We start from the raw sequence: 24,423 nt of genomic DNA, 5'->3' as shown, positions 1-24,423 counted from the left end.
GGGTTGAGCTAAAGAGTCTTAAAAATGGAGCAGCCGTTTGGTGACATCAAACACAGAAGAATTTTCCAGAGAGCCCACTCTGTGACAAGTGTGTATTTTATTCATACACCCTAAATCATCTTTCGTGTGGATAAGAAACTGGCATACAGGTTGTTAGAAGGAGAAGAAATATAGAGCGTGAGGTAGAGTGATGGTAGCAGAAGAAACATGTTGAGATAGTATTTACAGGGGTGAACAGATGTAGAAACATCAGTGATAATGTTGAGTGTAGAACCAAGTGGAGCCATTAACAAAGATAACGATATCAGGCTGGTAATATTGTTGGGGGCGGGGGAACAGTCCTGAGGGGACCCACTGGTTGTTAATAGGCATCAACATTGTACGGTTGAGGCAGTAGTGGGATTAGAAGGGGAAAAAGGGTACAGGAGTAGTCACACGCTAGGAGTGAGTTTCAAAGCCTGGGAGGAGAGGAGATAACCTGGAAAACCTGGAGATGAGTAGAAAAGATGATCAAGACGGTTAGGAACTTGGACTCTCTGGAGTTAGAATGCCTGAGTTTGAATTACAACTCTGCCTTTTACTAGCCCTGTAATCCTATCTCGGTCGATCATTTAACCTCTCTGTCCTGCAATAGCCTCATCTGGAAAATTAGAATAATGGTAGCTGCTAAAACATAGATTAGTTACATTAATATAGAGAAAGCACTGGGAAGGATTTTGGAGGATACTTAGTGCTCAAGAAAGTGCTCAAGAAAATAATATGTGTTAATAATAATGGCAGTAGTCATAATATAACATAAATGGATGTTTACATTTGAGGAAGAAGATAAAAGAAAAAAAGAGTAAAAGAAGAAGAAAGAGAAATCAAAAGGGGGAGAACCTGCAAAATGAGTTGTCATGGAAACAAGGAGCTGCGAGGATTTCAAGCCCAAGAAGATCATGAACGATTTAAATGCTAGGGCAAGGTCAAGGGAAATTATACCTGAGAAAAGATCCTAGATTTGGGAGGTTGAAGGTCATCGATAACCTTCAAGAAAGAGGTCTCAACAGAACATTGGAAACAGTGCCAATGTTGAAGGGATAGAGAGAGGAGTATAGGATAAGAAACAAGAAGTGCTGACTACTCACTCAAGAATTTTAAAGGTAAAAAGAATGGGAGTTCCTAATGGGGATGGCAGAGTATAGGGAAGATTTGTTTTAACATTGGAAAATATTAATACATCAAAAGACAGAGAAGAGACCCATGGCAAGAGAGAGGATGAGGAAACAAGTCAGAAGTATAGAAAACTGACGATGCTAGATGTGCAAGGAGGTAGAAGAGAATTCAGCCCACAGCACACACAGAGGAGCATGGAAGGGCAAAGGGCAGTTTCTTACCTTGACCCAGGAAAGGAGAAGGAAAGGAGAGGGGAATATACAGACAAGTGCTCAAGTGGAGAGGAGGGACGTTGAGGGTGCTGAATTTAACTGGAGACACTCTTCACAGTAAAGTTGAATCAAGGCCATTTGCCATGGATGCTTGAGGAACACTGGGTTGAGAGTTTAAGAAAAACAGAGTTTAATTAAAGAAAAAAAACCCACTCCTGGTTTCTGTATGATATATCCAATAAATACACAGGAGATCAATCAACACATTTTTGTGTGTTCACAACTCTTCAGCAACTCTTTGGTGCATAGAAGCAGAAAGTAGAGTCGAAGGTTGGTGAGTGAGGCATGGCTGAAGGTCCAGAGAACAGGTGCACCAGGACATGAGAGAGGACGTAGCTGAGACACCGAACCAGGACGCATAGGACAACTGTGAGCCAGGAGAGTCTGCAGAGGACAGAAGGGCAGAGGCGGCACAGGATTGAAGGTTATGTTAAGAATAAAATATACAAAAGCAAGATTTGTGGGATGAATGATTAGAAGGATGGCTCTGGCTGGGAAGAGAGGTGGGGACTGGACCACACAGCTTGAGACCGTAGGACTTGAACTACCCGTTGGTGATGGTCACTCAGCCGGGGGATGAGTCAAAGAGTAGTGGATGCCAAGGAGCTCTTGGGGCTGTCCTGTTTCCTCCAAGAGGAAAAATCCAGAACCCTTTTACTATTTGTGATTTTTTTTTTTTCCTCCAGTTTCAGTCCGGGAACCAAAATGTGAAAGTAAAAGGTAGGTTCATAGAAGGCAATCTCAATATTTTGTCATTTTCCTTATTATTACTATTATTATTGTTGTTGTTATTCCTTTACTGTCATTTTAAAGGCAACTTTTGGAATGAAGAGAGAGCAGCTCATGGGCTCTGAGCCCATCTTAAACTGGAACCACACATTTTGATTTTTACTGTAGAGTCAGATCAGTCGTGCTGGCCAGGTTACTCCCACCAACAAAAATAACTCTTGCCCAGGACTTTCTGAAATAACAGAGTCCAAAAACACTCTTTTCCTGCACCTGCCAAACTTGTGTGCTTCCATGGCTTTGAAAATACTTGTGCTTCAGCTTCAATACTCTTCCTACTCTTGTCTATTCAGGAAATTCTAACTTACTCCTCAAGTCTCATTTTAAGAATTACTTGTTCTGTGAAGTTCTCCCAGATAGCAAGAACCACAGGGACCGTGTTTTATAAATAGTTCCCGATATGTGTCCTGTTGACCTAAAACAGACTGCCAGATATTTTTCTAGCAAAGATGGGTTTATTCGAGATCAGCAGGGAATTGCAATTCGGGACCTGCAACCATGGTGAGTCATGTGTAAGTCCCTGCGTGGCAAGGGAGAAGGTTTTTACAGAGAGGAAAAGGAAGCTGGGAGGGCTGGAGTAACCAGAGTCCGTGGCCTTTCACTGACCCGAGTCCTTGACGGGAAAGAAGAGGTGCCTTTCTTCTTCCTGTTGGGCTCTGCTAGTGTCGCAGGGTGTGACAGCTCCCCCTTCTGGTCTCCCAAACTTTACTTAATTGAGGTTTCTGTTTCTTAATTTTTTACAGTCCCTTCTATTGATAAGCCTATTTCTCTCCCCGCATACCATCTACCATGAAAGTCAAGCCAATAAAGCTTGGTTCCTCAGTCAGAATGAACATATGACAAAGGGGATGTCCTTCCAGGGAGAAGAGAAAATGGAACTCCTGACTTTTCCAGCCCAGAAGAGGGTAGAAAGAAAAAAAAAAAAACCTGCCCCAGTTTGGGATTCAATTAACTAGCAAGTTATGCATTTGTATCTCTATGTGGATGAAGGCATAGATACACAGATAAAACAAACAAGGCAGGTACAAATGAGTCTCTGCCACCCAATAAGTTATTTCACCAGGTTTTCTATCCAGCCTTGCTACATAATAGGAAACAATAAGAAACACTGCTAATTGGTCTTTAAAATTAAATTATTTTTTGCAACTGCTTATGGAAATGCTAAGATGTATTTTGACCAAACTCTGCTGAAAGGAATCTTATAAAATAGGGCAGGGATCTCTGCAGGAATTGGAGCTGGAATTGAAAGGAAAGGAGGAAGGACAGACTCACGGGAGTCAGGCTGTCTGTGGATCCCTCAGCATCGCTCCCTCCTCCTGTAACCCTCCCTGTGTTGCAGAGCTAGAAGTCTCACGGCTACCACTCCAGAATCTCTGCCTGCGGGGCTGCTTGTTAGACCCTACCCAGGAGGGGTGCTCACACGTGATTGGAAGAGGAAGTCACGTGGAGGGTTCCGCTGGCGGGGGGCTGGGAGGGGGCAAGTGAGGGCTTTGGCAGCCATGGGATTTTTTTGGCAAAGCATCTGTTCTGGAGGCAGCTGCCTCTGATAGTTTCCGGGAGACCCCACTACCTCCTGTCTTTCTAAAGGCTAAGTATACCCCTGTATTAAATCCCTTCCTTCTTGAATACCTGGAGTTGTTTTATATCTTTGACCATCACGATGCTATGAGAACGCAATCAACAGGACACGTTATTATACTATGGAAGAGAGAACACGCTCTTAGGAAGTGCTGCCGCACCATCACCTTTTATAAACCTGCCCCTCCCCTCCACGTGGAACCCATAAGCAAGGCCTGCCTCGCCTCACAAGTTAGCGCGTATATCCACCTCCTGAGCCCCGTGACGATCACTCCGGGGTGGCCCTCTCTGCACCATGCTCTCCAGTGAGCGGGCAGTTCCCAGTCCCCAACATCCAGCTCAAGGCCAAAGTTCTCCGTCACCTCCTATACTGCTCTCATCCTCAAAGTCTTCCATGGCTACTTCCTTCCACCTCAGAGCTGAAGTTGTCTTGTGGTCCAGTCTCTCCAAAGCCTTGCCACGCCTACCTCCTCTCCACCTCTGCCCGAGTCATCATACTCCAGTCCGAGCGGCTCCCACTCCATTATCAACACACCATGTACACTGACGCCGGTTCCTCCCTTCACGCTTGCCCCTCCCCAGAACGCCCTCGCCACATCTTTCAGAGACAGCTCAGGCCTCAGCTCCCCCATGAAGCCTTCTCCGACCACACATTATTTCATTAATGCCTTGCTCCCCTGCACTGAAATCCTGAAGCACAGCGGAGACTGCCTGTCAAGTCCAGCCGAAGTCGCTGACCCGCAGACTTCTGAGCTGCACACGGGGCTTTGTTTTAAGCTGCTACATTCTGGGGTGGTTTCTCCACAAACGCTAACGGAGAGACCCTGCTCCCTCTTTTGCCTGCAGGCAATATCCTCTCCACAGGGCAACCAGCAATCTTTTTAAACTGAAAATCAGAGCACACCTCTGCCCCCACTGGCTTGCCCTACATCATCAGCCCACCACTCCCACTCCAGTCACACCGGTCTTTTGCCGCTCCTCAAACAAGCCCTGCGTCTTCCCACCTCAAGACACTTGCATTTGCAGTTCCCTCCATCTGAAAAGCTCTTTTCTTAGAAACACCCGATTCCCTCCCTCACTGCAAGTCGGTTCTCTACTCAAACGTCACCACCTCCAAGAAGCCTTCTCAGATTACTTTCCCTCAAGTACCCTCTCCCACAATCTCTTCCCCCTTTCCCTGCTTTATTTTTCTTTGTGTGGCGCTCATGTTACCTATGCACTTGTTGGTTGGTTTCTTTTCCATTGCTCTAAACTGAAGCCTTCTGAGAGCAAGGGCCCCAGTGTCACGCTGTCCTTGCATCGGTAGTGCTGAAAACCGTGCCGAATGCACGGCAGTGGCTGGGGAAGGAGCTGAGGATTTCAATCTGAAGACACAAATGATTTGATTTCAACCCCTCAGGGATGTTTGCAATACACCAAATCTCGTGTTTTAGAACTCCAGTTAGGCCTGTACGGTTAGAAAAGTTTTCTGTATCTAAAAGCAGGTTGCTGATAACGAATGAATGAAATCAAATTTACAAGTCATTTTTCTTTTATACAGCACTGTAGTCACAGTGATATGACACTGACATAGTTCTTCCTATGTTGTTTCCTTTTTTAACACAATTTGTGTAATTTAAGGACAGCTCCATAACATTTGCACAATTGAAGGCAATGCCAGAAAATGTATTTCCAGAGTCTTATGATTTGCAATGCTCACCAGCTTTAGGTAATTGTGATGTGTCTCGTGGTAAAGGTGTGAGAGGGGACGTGTACACCACACACAGTCACTCTCGGAAGAGGAACTGGAGCAGACTGTCCAGACACAGAACAACGTACTGGCTGTTTCCTATACTGCCGTCAGCAATACTCAGGAAACTCACAGAATTAAAGGTAGTGGATGCCAACCTTTTCTAGCTATACCCTATTTAAACTGGCCATTTAAAGATTTTGAATCCTTTATTACAGCTCTTTTTAAGACCAAAATATGTAAATTCTCATCTTTCTGAAGCTATAACTGCCCACCTAAATGAGGTTGAAATGTGTTTAGCTCAAGTAAAATAACCAAATTTAATCTCAAATCACAAATAAATGACAACAAAAGTGGGGTTTGGGGAACACAGCTGCTTAGAAATTTATATCAATTCTCTATTCACTGTTAAATAAGCCCAGTCCGCATAGCATATTCCATAGACAGACAATGTCATTATTTATGACCTTTTTCAGTGTTCTACAAATAAGTTAAAAAACAAGTATAGAAAAATTTTATTAAAGAAATTTAAATATAGTTAACAATAATCAACTGTCCCCTAGTCAAAATAGTAGAGCTTCTTTATGTTGTAATAAAAGCAATAACTGATTTTTTTTTTTTTTTTTTTTTGGTGGTACGTGGGCCTCTCACTGTTGTGGCCTCTCCTGTTGCGGAGCACAGGCTCCGGACACGCAGGCTCAGCAGCCATGGCTCACGGGCCCAGCCGCTCCGCGGCATGTGGGATCTTCCCGGACCGGGGCACGAACCCGTGTCCCCTGCATTGGCAGGCGGACTCTCAACCACTGCACCACCAGGGAAGCCCTCAATAACTGATCTTAACATTAAGACTACATAAGAGTTTTGCAGAATTTTAAAACACTGTTTAATTATTCCATGAGTGTAATAGCAATACTTTTAATTATATGATGAAAGAGTCCTTCTAAAAGACAAATTTAGAAATCCCTCCATTCATACTAAGATATTCAGCATGTACAGGAGAGTCAATACTCCACAGATGCACTCAGATGGGTGAGGCTGGGAGGGATGAAGTACCTACAACACTTCTTCCTTTAAACACTGCTTCTAAACATTAAAGCCTTTAAACATTAATTTCTCTGAGTCAAGAGCCTATTAAAATAATATGCACTTTATTGTTAGGTATTAAAGTGGCCTAGATATGACAGAAATAATTAGTCAGATGCCACAAAAAGCAGCCAGATCTTAAGATAAAGAGTCCAAAGGTTATGGAAGGATCTAGACTTAGTGCCAGAAGACTCTACAATCTTAGGCTCCGTCTTTAATAAGAAAGAATACAGAATTATAGAGTTGCTACGGAAGTACATTTAATATATAACTGAGAAAAGGAATCTCAGAAAATTATAGTTTAAACTGACAAATACTACACACAAAGCATAAAATACAACAAAGACATAATATTTTTATTAACTAAATTACTAACATAGCGCTATAATACTTTTTTTCTTCATTTTTTGGCTGGATGTTCTTTGAGCACCTCTTCATAAGACAAAAGTGTTGTGTATGCTCTACACAGAGAATAGAAAGATAGTTCAGTCTGTCCTCTTGCACAGTTGATAGACAGATGCTGCATTAACAATTATATTCCTGACAAGAGAGAACTTCCACTCAACTAGGTGTTGATGAGAACCAAATCTTCAACGTACAATGTCATACATCTGATGAAATTTTCACACATTGGCCTCTGGCTACATACCTTTCAAACCTTTCTACTCCTCTACCACCCACACATTTTGGGGACCAGGTGATGAACAGCACAAACTGGAAGATGGCGTGTGGCCCAGCACCTCTGGGCCATGACGCTAGGGGAGCTGGTGCAGTGTGTGGTACAAGCATTCCTGGAAGCTGCTCCTGCACTGGGATAGCTAGCAATGCTGGATGAGACATGGAAGTGACTACAAATCATATACGTGTATTCCAACAAACCCAAGGTAAATATACTACCATCTCGCCTTTCCTGAGTTATCTCAAAATTGTCCATGGCTTGATAGCAGTTTTCTTCATAATTGCCAAAACATGGAAGCAACCAAGATGCTCTCAGTAGGTGACTGGATAAACAAACTGTGATACATCCAAACAATGAAATACTGTTCAACGTAAAAAAATAAATGAGCTCTTAACCCATGAAAGACATGGAGGAACCTTAAATGCATATGACTAAGTGAAAGAAGCCAATCTGAAAAGGCTACATACTGTGTGATTCCAACTATATGACATTGTAGAAAAGGCAAAACTATGAGGACAGTGAAAAGATCAGTGGTTGCCAGGGCTAGAAGAAGGGAGGGAAGACTAGGTGGACCACAGAGGATTTTTAGGGCAGTGAAATTATTCTATATGAAGCTGCAATGATGGATACATGTCATTATACATTTGTCTAAACCCACAGAATGTTCAACACCAAGAGTGAACCCTAATGTAAACTGTGGACTTTGGGTGATGAAGATGTGTCATTGTAGATTCATTGATTATAACAGGTGTACCACTCTGGGGAGGGATACTGATTGTGGGGGAGGGAATGTATGTGTGGAGGCAGGGAGTAGATGGCAATTCTCTGTACTTGTCATTCAGTTTTACCCGGAACATAATACAGCTCTAAACAAAGTCCATTTTTAAAAAAATTTGCCCAGGGCCACTCCAGTGCTACCCAAGATGAGAGAAAGTGTGACAGAAGTTAAGTTGGAGAGCCAAGAGATAGCGGTGTTAATTGACTGAGGTTAAATGTTTTCTTTCAGCAAATTTTACAAAAACATATGTCCATGTGAAGACATGCTGGAGGCCACTCCCAGGGCCTTGGAAGGGTCTCTTACAAGGGGAGGGCCTGACAGGTAAGTGTCAGTAGCTTCACGGTAAATCTACTGCGTTCAGAAGATGAAGATTAGAGAAGAAATTCCAGAGCTGAGACAGGTGTACGCCTCCAAGTGGACATGGCCGTAAGCCAGCACAGAAGTCTCTCCTCTGCCTTGACCACAGCCTGCCTCACGCAGGCTGCCTGTTCAGTCTTAGGATGAACAAAAAATGGGTATTTGAGGAGCAGACCTTAGGTCGCCCCAAGAACACAAAAATAGTCTTCAACGTGACTAGAGCTTCAAATTTTACCCAGGACATTCATTATTTTATTTAACTCTGAATGAGTTGTTCCTTTAGAATGGTCCAGTTAGGACAGAGTCCAACTCAACTCTCAGAAAGCTTGGCCAACCAGAGTAGTTCTAGTTGATACAATCCTTTCTGATAATAATCAGGCAATGGGTTCATCAGTGTTTTACAGTCATTCCAATATATGATAGTAAGATTACGTAATAGGGGGCAAGAGGGGTGGAGGAGGGATAGACTGGGAGTTTGGGGTTAGCAGATGCAAACTGTTATACACCGAACGTATAAACAACAAGGTCCTACTGTAGAGCACAGGGAACTATATTCAATATCCTGTAATAAACCATAGTGGGAAAGAAAAGAAAAGATTATGTCATAAACATAGAAGTGGATGTGTGTATTCCTAGTTCCCCTGACAGGCAGAGAAGCATCCAAATTATCTAATTGCTGCATCACAACTTAAATACACATTTAATAGAAGACAGCATTGTTTTCCACCACATAAATTGGATTTTGACTTGACAAAAAACTGTCTTTGCCACTTAGAGTTTGACAACAGTATTGTGAGTTAGACTTTGAGAAACACTAATGGCCTGAGATTTACAATGAGGTTTTATAGACTGGCCCATAAAAAAATTCCTGTCTACATGTTAAAGGCCAGTGAAACAGCAATGAACCTTGAGAAAACTTTTGTGTTTTTGTTACATCATTTCATCAGTGGCCAGAAAGAGCAACGATCAGTACCAAACTAGTGTTGCATTAAAATCTAAATTGTTTTAGGATTAAGTTAAATACAGGGCTACAAATTACATAAATGTCCCACAGAGTGCTGCCTCTGTAATTTGTGAGGGATCAAAAGCCCCCCTTTTCGAGTTTATCCTGATGGAAATAACACCTGAAGAGTTAACTTAGCCAAGACTGAGGCCCATTCCCCAGTAGAGGCTCTAAATTCTGTGGGATAGAAAGAAAGAATCTCCTGGGACAATTTTAAAGTGAGCGAATGGCTATTAACAGGCAGTTGGTTTACTGAATTCCACATAAGAGGCAAAGCATATGTGTGACCCGCAGCAGGACCCTTGCAGAGAAGTCCGGTGCAATTAGTCATCAGATCGTCAGGCAAGATTTGTGCCCCTGCGAAGACAGAATCCTTTCCTTGGGTGGCAACATCCCCAAATCTACCTATACTACTGTTTCTGACAAGCAAGCCCAAAGACTCCCTACAAAATCTATTCTAACCTGATTTTGGGAAACGATAAGTTGCTTATGAAAACATTTGAACTTAATAAGTTTACATATGACTCATCCAGGTTCCGTTTGCGGTATTATCTCTGTAACACAGCCAGGCTGTGTGGCTTACTGGCAGGTTTTATCAGCAAGGGGACAGGCAGGTCCATCTGCTGCCCAGAAATGGGGCCTTCCAGGTCAGCGGTTCCCAAGCTGAATTCGCTACATTCGCTAAAAATGCAGATGCCAGGTCCTCACCCCAGAAGTACTGAACTCGAATCTTGGGGAGAAGAATTCCTGGAATCTAACAAGCATCCAAAGGTGATTCTTGAGCACATTGGAGTTTGACCCTCAAAAGAGTGATAACTTGATTTCCATGTTAATGTACTTGTGTCCATCGTATCACAGCTCTTTGGCTGTGTTTGGTCGGTCATGGTGACCAACATGGAGTGCCAGGTTCAGTTTAGGAGGGGGTGTTGCTTTAACACCAGACATCCACAGCCCCCTCCTAGTTTCCACTCTCCACCACAACCGCCCTTACTTGAGGTGCTATTTTCCATTAAACACACATACACACACACACACATATGCATACACACACTTACAACAGAAAATAAAAATGATTACGTGACTCTTTTCTCAGGATGAACCTGTGCTGTGACTTTTCTAGAGATGTTAGTTTGACCCTTTGAATGAGTGTTGCATTTACCAGAGAAACCCCAGAGCCTTGCCTCTTCTTCTCTCCCCTTGCAATTGCAAAAATCATTTCATCTTTAAAAGAGACTCTCCATTCCTTCATGAAAGTCTTACAAAAACTACTTACCGTTTGTACTTGACATTAGCACCACCCTCAAGTGTCCGCTTCTACGTTCTGATAGATAAGTAGCGTCTTCTCATCGTACAATCTACAGTTCCTGTGACCAAACAGTGAGCTCTATCACCAAAAAAATGGGAGAAACCTTTGCGAACAGAAAATGTGTATGAGGCATGAAGAGAGCTAAATGCGTCCTTATTACCAAAACTTTGCATCACATCACGTGACACAGGTCCTTTGGTTAAAGAGGAGATAGAATCCTTCCGAAGGACAACACATTCCTCAAAGAAAAGAAAGACACTTTAGAAACTTCTACTCAAAGCAATGATGATAAACCAGATCTTCGAGAGAGAGATGTATAATGCACGCATGTCTGAATCTTCCTCTTAATTTTAGCCAGTTACCAAATTATTATGTCCACTTTATATCACACAAATCAAATACCGTCTCTGACTTCTAGAGAATCCCAGCTTAGGTTGTGTTGTTGTAGAAATCAGGTCTTTGATAGCTTATGAGGTTCAAAATAGGACCCATCATATGCTACAGCTCGTTAGTACATGAACGTGGCTATGAGACAGGGCAGAGCGGGGTGGAGCTCCCATGCATATGGATGTGTGTAAAGGGCGGAGCACCCAGCACTGCTAGTGTGTCCTTGGGAGGCGTCTGCCATGCCCAGCAGTGCTGAGACTGCTATAGCCCAAGGAATGAGAGGAGACGCTCACCTTATGAAATTCTGTTGGTAGAAGAGAGACTGTGCCGTCAAATTCATTTACAAAACACAATCAACTACACCCCCTGTATTGCTTGCTAGGGCTGCCATAATAAGGCATCCCAGACTCGAGGGCTTCAAAAACGGAAATTGATTTTCTCACAATTTGGAGACTAGAAGTCCAAGATCAAGGTGTAGGTGGGGTTGGTTTCTTCTGGGGCCTCCCTCCCTGGTTTGTAGACAGCTGCCTTCTCCATGTGCCTTCACATGGTCTTCCCTCTGTGTGTGTCTGTGTCCTAATCTCCTCTTCTTATAAGGACACCAGTTATTTTGGATTGAGGCCCACCGTATGACCCCGTTTTAACTTAACAACCTCCTTAAAGACCCTTTCTCCAAGTATAGTCACATTCCACAGGGTGGTGAGGACTGGAACATATGAATTTGAGGGATGGGGGATTCAGCCCATAACGGCTCAGCTCATAACCCCTTCCGTGCAGATTCACAAACATACTACCCTATCAAGGCGCTGAAACCTCATATACTAAAGAAAATGCTAACCTTGTATGAGGCAGCATTCCTCCAACTTTCTCTGTCACATCTCTTCACATGCCATGGACCCACGTTTCCACAGGGCACACCACTGGGCAGCTGTCAAGACCTAGGCTTGCCCAAAGTTCCATGCTGACTGTAGAGAATCCTACCCCAGCTTGCCTCCATGGGACCTGTGGCTCTCTCAGTCAACAGAAGCTTCAACTGTGTCTCTGCACCCCGGAAAGCTTGTGCCAGGTGGTGTGGGAAGATTCAGGGAAATACCAGATTGCCCCGGAGGCACTCACTCCAAATTCAGTTGGGCAGTAAACGTAGGAGAGGAAGTAAGGCAGAGATAAGTAACAGTATAAAACAGGATATAATAAGAAATTCCCATGAATGCTGGACATCCTTGTCATAGGAATTGGGCAGATGAATTCACTATGGACCCCAGTGTCAACAGAATGTTACACAGAGCAGGTGGGGCTTGTACAGAGGAGCTAGACTAATGAGTGGAGCATCAACATGGATGGAGTGTATTCTAGGACCCAGTAGCTGGAATGCAAGTGGAGTTACAGGAATAGGAAACAACAAATTTGAATGCTGAGATTTTGAACTCAGAAAATGGGAGAACGGTAATCGTCCCAACAGAATTAGTAAAGTCAGAACATAAGAATCAAGTACCACCTTGGTTGTGTTTTGATGAATTTGAGGAAAAGCGGTATACTTGTAGTGAATATCTGCTGGTTTTGCCTCTCAGTATTCATTTATACTTCTTTTCATAAAGTAGTGCCCAGATTTTAAGCTATGGAGTGTACTAGAACTGATTCGCCTCTGAAGCTATGGACAGAGGCTCTCTCTTCCCTGTCAGTGGCATGGTGGGAAAACAAGAAACATGAGTACTTTGTAGATTCTAGTAAGGTCCTGGCTCTCAGATGATGGGCCCAATCCCAAGGAAAGCAGAGAAAGTAAATGAGAAAATCTGGGGCCTTGGTCTCTCATGGGAGCCCCTGGATCAAACCATACCTGAAGGCATATATTACGGATTTTTCAGAAAATGTACTTCTTTATCATTTAAGCCAGTTTACGCTGTGTTTTATATCAGTACAGCAAACACACACACACACACACACACAACTGTTAACTGACAAAATATCCAAATAGGCTGGATATCACAGCCTATTTGATATCCAAATAGCCTGGATATCACAGCCTATGTGATATCCAAATAGGCTGGATATCACAGCTTCATATCACAGATAGGGTGGTGATATGAATTTGAGAAACCACTCAAAGAAGTGATAAATGGAGCAAGGGAAGCAAAGGTGGTCCAGAGAGAGAGGAGTGGGAGAAAAAAGATGACAACTAAGGATGGGATTGTATAAATCATCATGGGTAAGGGAACACATAAATTGAAAAAAAAATGGAAAAAGAGAGTTAGGAAGGTAACAGGAAGACCAAGAAAGTAAAGTAACAAAATCCCTACGGTATGGGTAAAGAGAGGATGCCAACTTTCTAATTTTTTCTCAAGGAAAGGTCCTCAATTAAAATAACAGTTACTATTATCTATTGAGCACTTGCTTTGTATCAAGCAGTGTTCTGGGTACCATACACTTAATAAATCATTCAGTCCTCTCACCTTTACTATGAGATGGGTACCATCATTCATTACCATTTTACAGATGAGAATGCTGAAGCACAGAGAGGTTAATGAACTTGCCCGTAATCACACAGCTAGGAAATGGCAGAACTAGAATTGGACCCTGCTATTCTACCTCTATAGTTCACTCTCTTAACCAATAGACTCTATACCTCTCAACTCTCAGCATCTGCCTGCAACTGCTGCTTTTGTGAGTAGGTCAAGGAATGCAGGTAGAAATTCATTTAACCAAAACTTTATCTCCCATATTCAGTCTGACTTGGATGTCTGAAATTCTGCCATTTTTGTATAAGCATTATCCTTTTATTATGGTGTTCTGTCCAAATGTAAATAGAGTAGGGACAGACAGCTTATTCAGTCATTCACAACTTAGCATGAATTAGTTTGACAGAAAACTTTCTTATACCAACAAAGCAACCTGGGGCCATATAGATTTGTTAAAAGCTTGAGGTACTACAAATCAGACAGCTCATAAGAGAGAGTTGAATACAAACTTTCCCCATTCACAATTCTCCTGTGAATTAAGACATTTTTCCTCCTATCCAGCTTCTATTACCACGGAGCATAGGTTTTAAAAGATCATCGTAAAGGTTAGTCTTACCGTCCCTGAGCTCAGACCCACAAGATAGTTTTAGAAGCCCAATATTTGGTGTTTATTTTAAACACATATCTGTCTCACTTAGGATGAAGAATTCCAGTAGTATCAAAACTTTTTTTTTTTTTTTTTTGGCTGCATTGGGTCTTTGTTGCTGCATGCGGGCTTTTTTTCTAATTGCGAGGAGCGGGGTCTACTCTTTGTTGCAGTGCTCAGGCTTCTCATTGCAGTGGTCTCTCTTGTTGCGGAGCATGGGCTGCAGGCTCGCGGGCTTCAGTAGTTGTGGCACACAGGCTCAATAGTTGTGGCTTGCAAGCTCTAGAGCACAGGCTCAGTAGTTGTGGCGCATGGGCTTAGTTGCTCCGCGGCATGTGGGATCTTCCCGGACCAGGGCTCGAACCCGTGTCCCCTACACTGGCAGGCAGATTCTTAACCACTGCACCACCAGGGAAGTCCCAGTACCAAAACTTTTAAGTAAAAACCTCATAGGTAGATTTTCCAAGTAAATCACCAATGGCAGAAAATACACATGAATATAAATATTTATAGATTTTACTAATTTAAAAACCTTGAGATATCAGCATAGACCATGAGCCAAGTTTTTTTTAAAAAGGCAAAGAATCAACTAAGAGGAATGTTCCTACACACCTGGAACCCCATCTGTACCTGGCTAAGTCCTCTTTCTTCAGCTTCTCTTCATTCATCACTGCCTCCAGGAAGTCTTCCAGGATAGCCCTGTGATCCTCCTTTATTGCAGGTTAAATCATTTCTTGAATCTCCATTTTCCTCCCTGAACCTTGCATCCACAAGGGCAAGGACTGGGCTACCTGTTTACCACTAGCACTTACCCCAGTGCTGGGCTACAGAGCTGGCCCTCATGAATTAATAAATGAAAGCAGAGGCCTGCTACTCTAAATGTATGAATATTCCTACAAATCATCAATAAAGAGGCAAACAGTGCAGCAGAGAAGTGGGCAAAGTGAGTAGGTTTATAAAAATAAATGCAAAATAAAATAATGACACCATTTTCCCTTCCCTTTAAATTCAAAAAAAAAAAAAAAGAAGAAGAAAGAAAGAAAGGAAAAGAAAAAAGAAAAAAAACTACATCCCTTAGATGTGGGGAAGGTCACTCTCACAGACAGCTGTAATTTTTCTGTAGGAGACTTGGGCTCTATGTATTGACACCTTTAAAATGTTTGTGCCCTTTGTTTAACTCAGCAATTCTGCTTTTAGGAGTATGTCCTAAGAATATATACAAATATTTACCTATAAAACAATCAGCGCAGCACTGTGTATAACAGCAAAGAAAAATCTAAGTGAGCAGTAACAGAGGATTGGTAAAATTATGCACTTTAGTAAAATGAAATGATATGCAGCATTTTTAGTTACCATTTATTGGGCCCTTCCTGTGGGCACTTACCAGGCACTTCACTAAGTACTTAACACACACTGTCTGATTTTCATCCTCAGAACACTTTATGAAGTGGACATTACTGTTATGGCCATTTTCCATGGGAGGAAATTGAGAGGTAGAGAGGTGAGGTAATCCGCTCAAGGTTACATAGCGAGTACAGAGCAGAGCCAGTGTCAGTCTCCAAGACCCGGCTCTTGATCAGTAAGCTATCTGCCCCCAAGTTCAAGGTGTCAAATGTGCATTTAGTAGCATGGAAAGGTGTTCCTGTGTTCTTGTCATATTACCTAAAGAGACAGATTACAGGACAATACACAATATGATCACCTTTTTATAAAATGCATACTATATTAAAATATATGTATTTTTAGTTATGTGCACACATGCATATCTATGTTTATCTTTGCACAAAGACTGAAAGAACTGATATCTAAAGGTCGTCTCAGGGTGGTGGGGTCATGGGATAATGAAGTTTTTCTTTTCTTTTTGCTTACTCCAAAGTGTTATGGTTTTCTACAATAGATCACTTGAATCATACTTTAAGTTTTGTGTTGTTGTTTTTTTTTAAGTTGAACTCAAAGTAGCCTAGAACTTTAGAGGACCTAACACATCACCCAGGCTAATCTTCTTACCAGCGAGAGACTGGAGCCCAGAGAAGTCAAGCGCGCTAATTTAACAAACAGAGCCAGGAGTGGAGTCTGCTCATCACAGCCCATGGCTCTGAGCATAGCCCTCCCCCGAGAAGGCGGCAAACTACACTACTTTGCAGAGTGAAGATGACAGAACATGCTGTGCGTTCGTTCTCCAGAGCACCCAGGAGCTCAGCATCCCCAGGACACGCATTCTGAGCGACACCTCGGTGCCCTACGAAACAGTACTCGCTGTAGATGAAAGGCCTGAAGGAAACACATCACAGCCTGGTTGTCATGTGGCCTCCACACAACCATTTTTTCTAAACCAGTGGCTTTTGACTAAGATGTGTGTCCGCATTCCCTGACAACTTTCCAAAGATGAGTCCCCACGGAGATTCTGGCTCAATGAATGCAGACAGGGGCCTGGGCCAGAATATTCTGAAACACCTTTCCATGTGATACTAATGTTGGACATTAGTCCCCCGATTAAGGGTCACTGGTTTATATAAATCTTCAGGTGTGTGTCTTAACCAGGAACTAGACCTTTGGTTGGTCTAGACCGTTGGATGGAACCGTTGGTTGCATCTTAATTTAAAACTCTTCCTGTCTGCTGTTAGCAAGAACAGCGGCAACCCCTCCTCCAGAAGCCTTGTAATGGATCTGAGTTCCCTTTAGTTGTCCTTTCTCATTCTAAAGAGAAGAAGGTTATGAAGAGCAAAGGAAATGCTGGCACCATCCGCCACATTGCTCAGGTAGATGTGGCCGGACCCTGGATCAGGGGGCACGGAGCTCAAGAGCAGCCCTGTACAGTGCTGGGGACCAAAGCGTTGTCATCAAAGGAGGACAAGTCCCTGGTCTAGATGGTCCCACCAGCCACTGCTGCTGAAACAAGGGTTGAGGTGTCACATACAAGTCAAGGACCTGTTCACTGAAGTAGCCGGGCCAGAGGTCGACAGGGAGCAAGGACAAAGGTACAAAGAGATAGCCCCGTCCAGGAAAGAACAGAAAGTGTTTACAATGCAGTGCGATGTAAAGATGAGAAACAGAAGGAAATAAACACAAGAGAAATTAAGATGCACTTGTAAAACTGCAAAATACATTATGCTGTATCACCAGTAATTTTAGTGACTGCTCACTCAAGAAAGGTTTCTTTAAAAAGAAAAACAGAACAGCTTTGTCTTAGTTGAATAATAATACAGAGAATTTTAAATACCTGATTGTGTTTCTTGCGTTTTGACATTGTTTATATTTGTTATTTGTATATATTAATACGTAAGTAGATTTTAAATAAATCCTACCCAGGAACCATTTTTAGAAATTTTGATTTTTTTGATTTTCCTCTTTTTAACTAGACTACTGAACTCTGAAAAAAACGCTTAGGGATACACTACGATTGTTAAGAATATTACAGCTAACAACGAAAATTAAAATCATGAATGTTTTCTTTTAAATTATATCAAATCCCTCTAACAGGGGAAGTGCTAATGGCTCTTTCAGTTAAAAGACTGTGCTGCCCTTGCTCATTAACATACACAAGTTGGGGTATTTTTAAATCCTTAGTTACTTCATAATAATCCAGGGCTGCTGCTGCGGCGGCTAGGAACACCCAGATCACACGGAGTCTAGTGCAAAGGATGTCAGCTCAAGCCCAGGCGTGCGCCTCCGCTACCTCCGTGTTTTCAGATTCAAGGCTGCATTAGTGAATGTTCCCTGGTCTACACCATCTCCAGGAACATTGAGCCAACCTTGGGCAGAGGCCTAAGACCTCCTTCTCTTCCCCCTCTGCTGAAATCTCCACTGACGTCCAAGGAAGTTCAAACCCAACCACCTCCGCCCTTCTCTGACTCAAGGCTTTTCTTTTGCGACTGGAAAGCATTTGCCCCAGGGATTATATTACACCAGCAAAATGTCATGGAAAGAGCACTGGACGTAGAGTCAGAAGGCAAAGGTTCAAGACACAGTGAAGTCCCCGACTTGTATTTGTGATATGAAGCCTCTCGGAGCCATAATCTCTCCCCTGTAGACGGAAATCACACCAGCTGCATGTCCTCCACCAGGCCCGTGGAAAGCAAATATACATTAAAGCATTCGGCACAGTGCCTACCAGTACAGGTGAGGGAGTGATAACGGGAGCCAGACGTCGGGTCTGCTGTGTCCCAATATCCCCGCTGGCCCAGTGCCTTGCCTGCCACACAGAGAGCCTCCGTCCCTGCCCAAGCAGGTCCCGAGACCGTCTACATGGGACTCCAAGAAAGCTCGTTTCCTGGCTGCGTGCCTGCAGGAGTGGCCGCCAAAGACCCTGTCTGCTGTCCCCAGGCAGCGAATACCCAGCTCTCCATCTGAGATCTGCCGGTTAGAGGTGCTCCTGTTTTATGGATATTTATTCATTGTATTCTTTGCTTTCTGCAGCTGGGACTGGTTTGGTCAAAAAGAGGGCTCTGCAATAACGGTGTTAAACAAACAGCATCGGGCCTGGTATTTTTAGATACATTAAAATTCTGTTTAAGCACGGTGAGGGGGCCTGAAAAACTCAGGCCATTTCCCACAGCTGAGCGAATACTGATAAGAGCTTTATCCAATTTATAAGGCAAGAGAAGGAAACAATCATGTGTTATGGAATTGGACAAATAATCCAGCTCCAAACAATTATGAAATATAATGCAATTACAGAACACTGTGCCAGGGTTCTGGCAGTACCAGATTCTTCCCTTTTATGAGTCAACACTAATCTAGAATTTTGACACTCACAGGATTCATGAGTGTCCAGACACTGCAGGCAAGGAAAAGTCAAGACAAAACCAATAGAAACGTGTGTGTGTGTGTGTGTGTGTGTGTGTGTGTGTGGCACACACCCTTTCTTTTACAGCCGTTTACACATGGACACACCCTGTACTACCCATCAAGACAGAGAGAGAACTTCAATTGATGACAGCTCCCTCCAAAATTCCAATTCTATATAACAGGAGAAATTCATATTCTACTGATAGTTTGTTGAAGAGATAAGGAAATTTTTTCATTATAGAATCCACACAGCAGAGACGGATAAAATTTCTCCATGGATTTTCTGTTCTCCACTCAAATGTCTCCTCTTTCCCACCGCTAACTTCACCTCTCCCCACTACTCCTCCACTCCGGCTCAGAGCAGGTTGGCTTTTCTCAACCCCAGAAGCTAGGTAACGAAACAGAAGTTCTTCCCTCCTGTACTGTCTGCTTGTGAGGCCCTACCTACAGAGGTCAAGGTCGGAGGAAAGTTAAGGTTGAATCCTCGTCACCCTGGGTTGTGGTCTAGACTGTGGTTTGAAGGACTGGAGGAGGTTGAAAAGAATGGGAAGGAAATGGGGGAGGGGGAGAGAAGGGCTACCCTTCTCCGGCCGGTGGGGAACAGAGCCACCCTACCTCTTCACTACCCTGGATCCTCACCTAACTTTTAAGAGAGCCAGCAGGCCAGACTGAAAAGACGAGGGTTATGGGTGTATATCGAAGCTCAGTTTGGTCTCTGTTCATCTGACATCTCTCCCTTGTGTCTCCAACCTGTAACTCAGGCAGGCTCAGGTTTTCATTTCAGGCTCCTCCTACAAATAGAGCTGCCCTTCCCCCTGGAGTCATTGGGACCCTAGTGTCAGGTGGCTTTCCAGGTCCCCAGGGGAGAGAGGAAGACATTGGAAGGACTTGACCAACGGCCCCAGATCTGAGGTGCTGGCTCCTTCCCAAGAAGTTTCTTCATTCTTGCCTGAGCTTCTTCCAGACAAGCCCCACCTGGAGGATGACATACCCTGAGTTCTACTGCAGGGCTCTTACTTGACACCCTAGGGTCCCTGATGGAAGCACAGACGCACGCACCACAGGGCCAGACCACATACCTTCCTTCTGCTGTCTGGGAGATCTTTCTAAAATTAAAATCTCCCTCTCTTTCCCTCTCTCTCTCTCTCTCTCTCTCTCACACACACACACACACACACACACACACTGGCTTAAATGTCTTCAGAAAAGAACTCCCCTTTGCTTTCAGGGAAAAGTTCAAATCTTTAAATGACTTGCAAAGCCCTTTGCATTGGGCCTCTGCCCTTAACACTCTCTGCACCACAGTCCCTTGGAGCTTCTTTGAGCAACGAAGCTCTTCTCGCCTCAGATCCCAGCACACGCGGTCTGGCCTCCTCCTCTTCCTTCGCTCTGCACAGAGCCAGCCTCTGACTATCCTTCAGGTGTCACTTCAGTACTGTCTCCCCAGAGAGGCCTTTGTGACAATCCTATCTAAATCAGGTTTCCTACGCACAAATCTACACGTCCTAATTCTCTAGCACAGCACCCCACGGCTCTTAGCTTCACGGCACTTCCTGAGATTTCCAATCACTAATTTCTTTGTTCAATTTTTTATTGTCCATCTAGGAAGCTAATGGTTAGCTCCAAGATGGCAGAGACTATGAGTCATTTCCCCAGCATCAGCACCGTGCCTACGGTAGGTTCTTGAAATCATATTATTATAAGGTATTATCAAAACTTAAACTTCCCTTGTATCTTTCAGATAGACCAAAGAAAGAAGAATTATCATCGCTTTATTTAAAGGACAGTGAAGAGACTGGCTGATTCTGGGTATCTGTATTGCAAAGTCCTGGAAACAACCTGTGGGTAGATACAGTAGACAGGCTGGCAGGGTCGCTCTTGAAAACCCAGATGATAAGTCTGGGCTTGATCTGGCTTCGCACTTTGAGAGGAGTAATGATCAACTAAAGCGCACCCAGAGGTCATGCCCCAGAAACAGCGAAAGGGCTCTGAGCTTGACTTGGTGAAGGAAAACATGACAGAGTGATGTCTTCAAGTATCACGTCAAAAAGAAAGCAGGTGTTTTGGTTGTTGTTGTTCTCATGGGCAAAAGTGGGTCCAATCGGTACCTGCTTCAAGGAACTGATTTCACCTCAATACAAAAACAAACCTGTTAATACCTTGCACTGGCCAATAATGAAACCCACTACTTCATGAGGCAGTGAAGTCCCTGTGGCTGGAGCGATAAGCAGGAAACCGAAGAAGATTATTGGGGAGATAATTTCTATATCCAGCAGGAGAGTGGATTTGTATGATCCCTTTCCATTTCAAAACTCAAAGGGCAATGGAGAGCCATCAGAAGTTCTGAGCCAAGGGTGATGTGATTTTCTTAAAGTGTTGTATTAGAAAGATCTGTGAAAGGTTGTGAAAACGAACATGTGTTCAGTACTAAATGAAAGAATCAGAGGTACCTGAGATAGCATAAGACCAGGATGGCGCATTATTACCCAAATGAAATCTGATTTGACAAAAACAGCATAAGAAAGTAGTGCTCACAAGATGTGTCACGGCTATCAAAGTCTCCAAGATAAGAACTTCCTTCATGACTAACATCTTTAATGATAAGCAGATAAAGGCTTCTGCATCAGAGATTTTAGAACCTATTTCAATAAGCATGACCCCTCACCTTAACATTCTATGTGGGATACTCAATTACAGCAGTGTTCAAGATCAAAAACTTGTGGAATGTCTGATCTGTTTACATATATTCCAACCAGCAGTTAAAGAGATGGCTTCACTATAAGTAATTAAGGCTCTCTTATACCATATTTAAATTTCTAAAGGGGTTGTAAGCTATCTGGGTCACATTTAACACTGTGAGTACAAAACCCTTACTGAAAATTTCAAAGATGCCAGCCTCTTTTTTGCTTCATCATCACCTGATAGTTCTTTACATGTTCTAGTCATGGAGGAAAAGGTCATATTTCCAAAAACTCTGTAATGGTCAGTTCTCCAGGTGTTCATCCCTGGGCAACGATCAAGGCATCTGCTCTGTCATCTCCCCTTTTCTTTTCTTTTCTTTTTCTTTGTGAGTAAGAGAAGGGTCTCTGCAGTGGAGATGCCATCTGTGAAACCCTGGGTAGTGATTCAAGCATTTGCCAAATGATCCAACTGCTGGAACTAAACAGACTCTGCTCGGGGGTGGTATGATTACAATTCCGGCCTGCCCCAGATCCACAGGCACAGATCCACAACACCTGGCACCTCCTCTGCCCATGGCGAAATAAGAACCTGTTGCCAATTGACTTAAGTTTCACCATCTAAAAAAAAAGCAAGAAACACGTTTTTCACTATTTGCTGATAAAGAGAATGCTTTGACTTCCATACCGGAAGAGGTTATGAGGGAGGGGAAAGATGGTGACAGATGTGGTCAGTAGTCTACATGGCTTCCTTTGGTCTGGCCATGACCAGGTCAGTCAAACCCACAGTAAATGGTAAATTCAAGTCTGTGATACCAACCAGAGCCATCATTAATCAAAAACATAACCTTACTGGCTGCATACTGAAATCTGTGTCAACACCTTTACAAGGGTTAAAAAGAGAGAATGAAAAATAAAAGGAAAGCCTGAGCTTTTTGCATTTCCATTTTGAATGTCAGTCGGCAAAAGGATATTTTTTAATCTTAATAGACGGTGACACCAGATTTATTTAGTCTGGAGGAATAGCCAGCCCTTAGTACACGAAGTAATACTGTCCAAACCATAGTGCAGGTGCTTCGGCTGTCTGAGGCAACAGATTTTTGGAAGCAGCAAGAGGGCTTTAGATTAAACATCGGAAAATATTCCTACTTGTAAGACATCATAGCCACTGAAAAGGGGTGGAGCTAAAACTTTGCTGAAAAGCCAATCTGCAAATTCAGCCGGTGATTTCTGTTAAGAGTTTGGTTGGGGAGGTTTAGCAGCTTCGTCTCCAAAGCCCTGATTGAAAACCACAATGTTCAGCAAGTCAGTGAGATTTCATGCTTTCATCTGAAACCCACAACAACAAATGCATCTCTTCATGCAATTCAGGCTCTTAGAATCTTCGCTAAAGAACCACACCAAACCGTGGAACTCAATCTCAAAGCCCTGATCCCACCCAGAGGAGCTCAAGTTCCATTTAAAGGTTCAATAAAAAGATGAGAGGTGGGGAAATGCCTGCTGAAACAGCACATTAGTTGCTGCATTTAAACCCTCGCCACAGTATCCGAATGTGATTGAGATTCAGAGGGAAAGCTACGTGGTATGAAATGTAGCAATTATTGGTCTATTAATACAGGATGGTAGTGCTGTCGAGTGCTATCTCTAAAAGGGAGATGGGGGAAATTCTTACTGCAAAGGTAAGTTGCCTTTTTTTTTTTTTTCAACTAGGAAAGAACAAAATTAAGAAATTTTCTGGGGCACGATCTCAAAATGTCACAGATGCAAAAACTTTTTGTGGGACCCAACACAAAAGCTGGCAAAGCAGGTGTGCTGTCAGTGTCTCTCGCCTGCCGTTTCAAGCTTGGAAATCACAGACTTTTTCAAATCCCAGGATGAGTGAGGGACAGAGAAAGAAAATGTGGGGGAGGAATAGAAGAAATAAAATTTTACCGAAGATTTCCGGCTTAACGACCTTCAGACACCAGGGCTGGAGAAAGGAGAGGTGGCTGCCATCCCCGCGGCCCTGCACTCCAGGAGGGCAGCTGCAGGTGGGGCGCCAGGGAAGGCGGCCAGGAAGTGGTCCTCTGAGCGCCAGGTGAGCGGCTCCACGGATGACGCCGCGCCGCCATCCCCGCCCCACCTGCGCTGTCCCAGTTTTCTCAGCGCAGCCCGGGCGCCTGCCGCTCGCTGGTGGGCAATACCTCCTCCAGCGCGGCAGCTACTTAAGCTTTAGGCCTTTTTTAAATGACCTCGGGTGTGAGCCGCGGCGAGCCCCGTGGAGTACCACTGGCCCGGAGAGATCACGGGGAGCCGGGATGTACAGGCGCGTCCGCCCCGCGCCCACTCCACCTCCGACAGGGGGCGGGGAAGAGGGCCCCTCCAAGGAGCTTACCCCTTTAAAAGAGGGGGGCTGACTCAAAGGTGTCCAGGGAGAGAGGCCAGCTTAAAAGGGGGTCCAGACATTCACCTGGGGTTAAGCAAAGACAAGACCTGCTAGAGAAACAGTTAATTCCTCTGATGCCCAAATCACAGCAGAGATGGAGGAGGCTGAACAGCCTGAGAAACAGAGGAAAGGGAACAGGATGTTGATCGGGAAGCATTTCTACAGAAGCTGGGGTTGGGATCTGGGTACTAACCAGGGAAGGTACTTCCGCAAAATTGGAACACACACGCGCTGTATCTGTAGGCAACTCGACAAAGGGCACAATCTAGGAAATTGAATAGAGATTTGTCCCCTGTCTCTCAGCCTACTGACCCACTTTC

The 24,423-nt window shown here is 43.7% G+C and overlaps 1 long non-coding RNA gene across 1 annotated transcript in view; it reads right to left on the bottom strand.

Moving 5' to 3' along the window:
* Positions 1-23,845, bottom strand: part of LOC137204936 (uncharacterized) — a 189,686-nt gene extending 165,841 nt beyond the window's left edge. Inside the window, exon 1 of the long non-coding RNA XR_010933916.1 lies at positions 23,611-23,845. This is a non-coding gene — a long non-coding RNA (uncharacterized lncRNA). The remainder of the gene's footprint in view (positions 1-23,610) is intronic.
* Between the last annotated feature and the right edge of the window lie 578 nt (positions 23,846-24,423).

The sequence above is a fragment of the Pseudorca crassidens genome, chromosome 13 (genome assembly GCF_039906515.1).
Source record: "Pseudorca crassidens isolate mPseCra1 chromosome 13, mPseCra1.hap1, whole genome shotgun sequence".
In the NCBI taxonomy this organism is placed as follows: domain Eukaryota; kingdom Metazoa; phylum Chordata; class Mammalia; order Artiodactyla; family Delphinidae; genus Pseudorca; species Pseudorca crassidens.
Note: the sequence above shows the minus strand (reverse complement) of the source record. Positions and strands in the feature narration are given on the sequence as shown.